Consider the following 6,000-nt stretch of genomic DNA (forward strand, 5'->3'; position numbering starts at 1 on the left):
TTTTTTTTATCTTAATGCTTAAGCTAGATATAAAAAGGATGCATAAATAAATGATAAATTGTTGATTACTTTGAAAGCTTATTAGAAATTTGTGCACTGTGTTGCTGACAGTGAGCGTCCTGAATTGGCCTAATGGATGCAACTTAATGTAGAAAACACCACGACAGCATGTATCTTCACCTGATAGCAAGATGGGGGATTGGGTTGGGGTTCAAAGTACTAAAGTGATTTTGTCCACATGAAAATAAAGCCATTACATAATCCATTACAACAAGTTTGTGAGATTTCTAACAGAGAAACAGTGAGGGGAAAAAATAACTCTAAATTCAGCCATTAAATCTGGCCTGGACTTGAAGTATGCATACAAAAAATATGACCTTGATTTCCCTGTGTTGAGTATTTCAGTGTAGCATAGATCTATGTTTAACTAGTTCCCCGCTCCCTGCCTTCATTTCTACCAAACATTGCATTTGTACAGATGCACGCTCACACTTCACCATATGTACACGCATTCCACAGCATCTTTTAAGGTGCCTGAAATTGGTATAGCAAGTGGCAGAGCATGGGTTTAATGGTCTGACTTCAAAATTATACCTATTCTTCATGCACTGTGCATTCACCCACTTCAAAAAGGGAGCTTAATCAGTCCTTTTCTTCAGGTTGTCATCATGTCTTCTTCAATCTGTCCTGGTGTTCTTGCTCAGGTGCTGGCATTTATAGGCTCCTGGCAAGCTCACAAATCCTGTCTCTACCACCCAGCGGGATGAGCATTGTCTTCAACAGCTGAGGGCAAGGCAGGCAGGCAACAGCACGGTCCTTCTTTCTGCAACCTGTGGGCAGTTCAGGTGTTACTGAGAGTTAACACACCAAGGATTGGGATGTGAAGCTGGCGTCTGAATCTCTGATTGCTTTTACAACTCTCTCTGCTGTTTGATTAGAAAGTCAGGGTTAGTCACTTCCCTTGGGAAACCCCACTCCCCTCCAAGGAAATTGCTGTGCTGTGGAAGTCTACATGAATATTGGCTTGTGATGCACTTCTGGGGATATAGATATTTGGTAAAGTGGAAAAGGCTTTTGTACATTGCATGGAAAAGCCAGAAGAACATATTACCACAGCCCTTTCCCTTCACAGCTGTTTTATAGAGCCATGAAGGCACCGAAATCAGGTGCTCTTTGAAAAGGCGCAGACAAATGGAGAATAATTGATCCAGTGATGCATACTTTTCACTAGATTAATTTCATGCTGTTTAGACCTCTCCTGGAGGAACTGGTAAACAAGTGGGGCAACCAAAGGCAATGCCTGACAATTTTAGCACAAAGCCAGCATCCAGTGGAAGAGCAGGACCTTGCTCCATAGGTATTGCCCCATCTGCATTCCCCCTTGAATGACCTTACCGCTGGCAGTCCGGCTCCATCTGTGCTACAGCCTTAGCGGGTTGCGTGTTTCCTATCAGCGCTCTGCAAAATTAGGAAGGCAGTTTTACTTCTGTCTTGAATTGCCATAATTAAGATGCTTTTTGCATCTGATGCCTCTCTGCATGCCAAACACAGATCACAGATCACGTTTCCTGGATCGTCCCCCCCGCTTCTTCCTGTGCCATCCACCACCCACCTCTGCTTGCGCTGGCTGCCTTCTGACTGCGCAGGGAAGGGCAACATATGCTCCATAATCAGGAGTATCTCCCCTCCAAAATTTGGGATGGACGGGTGGCCAGCCGCAGTATGACAGGTGACAGACATAACACAGCTCATGCATAGGACCTAAGGGTAGGGAGAACAACGCACGCCATAATCTCCGAGGTCTGGGTGTGCTCCTGGTGGGTTTTGATGCTGGGCCAGACCTGCTGCCCCAGCTCCTTGGCTGCTCCATGCGCTCACTCCCCCGGGGAAAACGTGGTGGGGCTGCATCTTTAGGAAACTCAGATGAGTCCCAAAGCTGGGGGTTTCATCTTGTGCTGCCCACCTCCTTGGAGAGGGGCAAACGCTTCTTCCTGAGGTGGTAATGAGGAACGCGGGTCCCAGGAAGTGGGATCACGGTGCCGAATGCCAGGGCTGACATCCCGCAGCCCTGGGAAGGAGGCCAGTGCATCTCTTGAATCTGAATTTAAGGCTCTAGGCTGCCAGGATTTTGTTAAAGAGATCTCATTGTCTATGCGCCGGACCAGATCTTGCACTTTGAGCGTATCACTCAAGCTGCTGACAACAGGGTTCAGCGAGCTGAACCTGCAGCATCAAACTCTGCCCGGTATGCAAAGTCTGAGCTCAGGCAGCAGGCTGGGCTTTAAAGGAAGGAAATCTCATATTTATTCATGATTTAATTAAGAGAGATCAGGCTTTTCAGCCTGTTTTGAATATACATGAAAACAAATATATAGATAAGGCTATCGTTCCTCATATCAGCCCTGTGCTTCTGAACAAAACGTAGCAGTTCCAAATATTCTTGATAGAGTGATTTAATCCATCGCTGGGGTCAGACCCTTCTTTTCCCGTATAGGGATTTAGACCATGGTACTACAGGTTTGAATCCTGAACACCAAACAAAAGACACTGAATTTTATTCAAGCCTTGTTTGAACACAAACCTCTCTGTGCTCTGGGTTTTATTCATTAAAATAAAGCACACAAAATAACTCTCACCTACTATTATTAATCATAAGGATTTGCTCAGGAAAACAAATATACTTGGGCTTTCAGAACAAATCAGTTCAGAGAAAGGCAATATTTTGGCTGCCATGGCAGCCCAGAAGAGGGTAAAAACAAACATCTTTGCTGCTGTTAGTTTGCAGCTGATTCCGAGATGGACTGTTGGTGATGTGTGATGCTATTTTTAAACAGCAATTGTTTAATCACTTCTGTTCCCCTGGGCTGAGCCTAGAAATGATGCCTCCAGAGCACTTTGTCTACAAGCAGGTAGAAATAATTTGATCACATCCTTTATGGCTGCAGAGGAGATGGAGCTGTATGAAGCATCGGCAACATGTTTCACAAAGAATCTAAATATTGAGCAGAAGTAAGAGTGTGTTGATCATGACATCTAAGTGGCGTAATGTCACCAAGTGAACTGCTACGAAACATATCATCATCTCCAACAGAAAAGGGAATAGCTCGCTCAAAACTGTGTATTTTTTTTCTGGCTTTCTTTTTTTTGCTGCAGTTAACTCTTGGGGCTCATGTACCGACTTTACATGAAAGGCAGAGATTATTCTGAAGGACATACGTAATTGTATGTAAGCATTTCAAGTGTGGGTATTTCTGAAATTGTTTATTGGACTTGCTGTTTGTTTGTAATAGTTGACAGCTCTATTCAGAACTTCTACCAGGGAAAGCATAATTAAATACAGATGGACGTGCCAGGAAGACAGTGTGACAGTGTCTCACCAAGAAGATCTGCACTGTAGCCTCCTCGCAATTCTTTAAAAAAAAAAAGTGTTTCTATATCTGGACTTTTACAGCATACCTGGATCTTACTTGTAATACAGAAACAATTCCTATTATTAATGTTAGAAGCAGTGACTCTTGCAGAAAAGCATTCATTTCAGCAAACTGGAGATAATTCCTCAGTCAAACTGTGATGTAACTCTGTGTAAATCAGCAGCATTATGCAAGCGAGAAACTTGACCTAATAGATAGAGCAAACACTTAAACCACCAGCACATAGAGTAATAGCCCGGCTTCACAGATGTCAATGGGAATTTTACTATTGACTTCCATAGGGCCAGGATCTCACCCATATCTGCATAGATGATTAATAGCTCCCCTGCCTTTCAATATCCTCTCTGGCTAACAATAAATTATCTCTGCCAGTGATTACTTTTAAGATGTAGCTCATAAAAATGCTTGTGAAAAGCAAATAGTTTTGCCTTTGGGACAGACTATATTAAAGTAAGTGTTGGATATTTTTGAAATCTTCCCCAGATGGATTGCTATAGGGCACTACAAAATCTTCCTGCCTTCATTTCAAATAATCCCAGCCGCTTGTCCTGCTACAGCATTATCCTTGTAGATTTTTTTCAGAAAGAAGGAATTAAGCTTTCTATCAAAGTGCATTTAATATGAGTGTTTGTTAAATGGTTTTTGCCTCCTTCCTTGTTTATGGGTTTGCAGAGATACTTTTGTTTACTTTGAGAAAAGACATAAATAGAGTCCCTGGCGTCTGGTTTCTTTTTTTTTTGCATACACATGTACCCCTAAGAAATAGTGCTCAGTACAAGATGATGTGGGGAATCTGTTATTGTAATTTTATTTTTATTGTCTTAAAGTATTGGCCAAGTGCAGCTTCAGGATGTACGTTGCTAGAAAGACAAAGCCTTACTGTTAAAAAGTAAATAAGCTCTGATTTTGAAAGCTGCAGGACCCCTTCATTCAATAATCTTCCTGTGGGTCACTGGCTATTTAACACCTCTTTCTGTCAGATAAGTCATTCCCATTTCTGCCTCTCCTTCCCTTTTTTCTTGACTTGAATAAGCTTTTAAGATCAGCTGGAGAAGGCTTCCACCAGGGCCACTATTCCCAAGTGGTCCAGCTGCCAGCGAGTTTCTCTTTACTGTTCATTTCTTGGATTACCCTTTCTGTCTTTTCTTGCTCCCTGTATCATTTACTCACTCTTCAATCTCCTGCATTCTTATTCAGAGGAAGGGCACTGAGTTACTGGTGTACACAAGGTTTCTGCATGTATTAAGATAGACAAAGTGTAAACCGCAATGTAAGTGATGTCTTCTTGGCTTGTATGTGATATTGCAGAAATACTCAGTCTCCTTGCGGACTCCAGGAGTGACTTCCACTTTCTCCACTAAGAAAATAATAATTTACTGCTACCTTTTGTTTCTTATCTGTTAGTTATTTATCCATGAAAGAACGTTCTCTCTCATCCTGCTGCAGTTTTCTTTTAAGACTTCTTTGACAGTAATCCCCGAAAGCCCTTTGAAAATGAACACGCAGATGTTGAACTATGTCCCTCTTGCATGGAGAAGAGCAGCTGAGCCCCATTTTTTCTACATGCGGAGAGAAGAGTTGTCATGTCGTCAAGGAAAAAGGGCTGGAGAACAACAGGTCCTGCCGTGGTTTAACCTTAGTCGGCAACTGAGCACCACCCAGCCACTCGCTCACTCGCTCCCTGGTGGGATGGGGGAGAGAATTGGAGAAGTGAGAAAACTCATGGGTTGAGATAAAAACAGTTTAATAATTGAAATAATAGGGTAAGCACTGCTCAGCAACAACTAAAACATCGGTGTGTTATCAACATTATTCTCATCCTAAATCCAAAACACAGCACTGTACCAGCTACTAGGGAGAAAATTACCTCTATTCCAGCCGAAACCAGGAGAGGGCCATATTCATATCCTCATGATTAGACCTGGAAGTGAAGTGTCAGTATCTCAGGCCAGGTCCCTCACAGCCACAGACATACACGTATGTTTTGATATCACCTGCCCTCTTTTGCTGCTGTTCCAGTGTTGAACAGAAGTTTTGAAGCCCTTGAAGTTATTTTGCACACCTAACTGGTATTGGATCATTGGATATTACCTAATATTGAGTGCCCTTTTATTTCTGTATGAGCGCACAGCCTGCTGCTGCTTTCTCATTAGACGGCCGTGTAGCACACAGCCATGAAAGAGCTTCTCAGGTTATTGAAGTGAGTACCCATATGACAAGGGATCAGTTTATCCTAAAGGTCTTCCATGTCTCTACTCTTCTCCTTTTCTTCCAGTACCACTGCCTGTATCCTCATCCCAGGTAAAGAACACGGCAGAATTTGTACTGCCTGGAGGAGAAGGATACCCATCCTTTAGAGGAGGGAGGGAGCGGGCAAGAGGAGCAAATCAGCATTCTGAATTATAATCATATTTTTCAAGAGGTATCTATCTAAAGCCCTAAGCAGTGATTGCAAAACTATTACCAATGAAGACCTACCTAGCAACTTGCTTAAGGAACCTTCTTCCAGATCTACTCAGCATACACTGCAGAGCTTGAGAAGGAAAACAGGCTTCTGAGTGTCCCACCA

The sequence above is a fragment of the Aptenodytes forsteri genome, unplaced genomic scaffold (assembly GCF_000699145.1).
Source record: "Aptenodytes forsteri isolate BGI_AS27 unplaced genomic scaffold, ASM69914v1 Scaffold11, whole genome shotgun sequence".
Classification (NCBI taxonomy): domain Eukaryota; kingdom Metazoa; phylum Chordata; class Aves; order Sphenisciformes; family Spheniscidae; genus Aptenodytes; species Aptenodytes forsteri.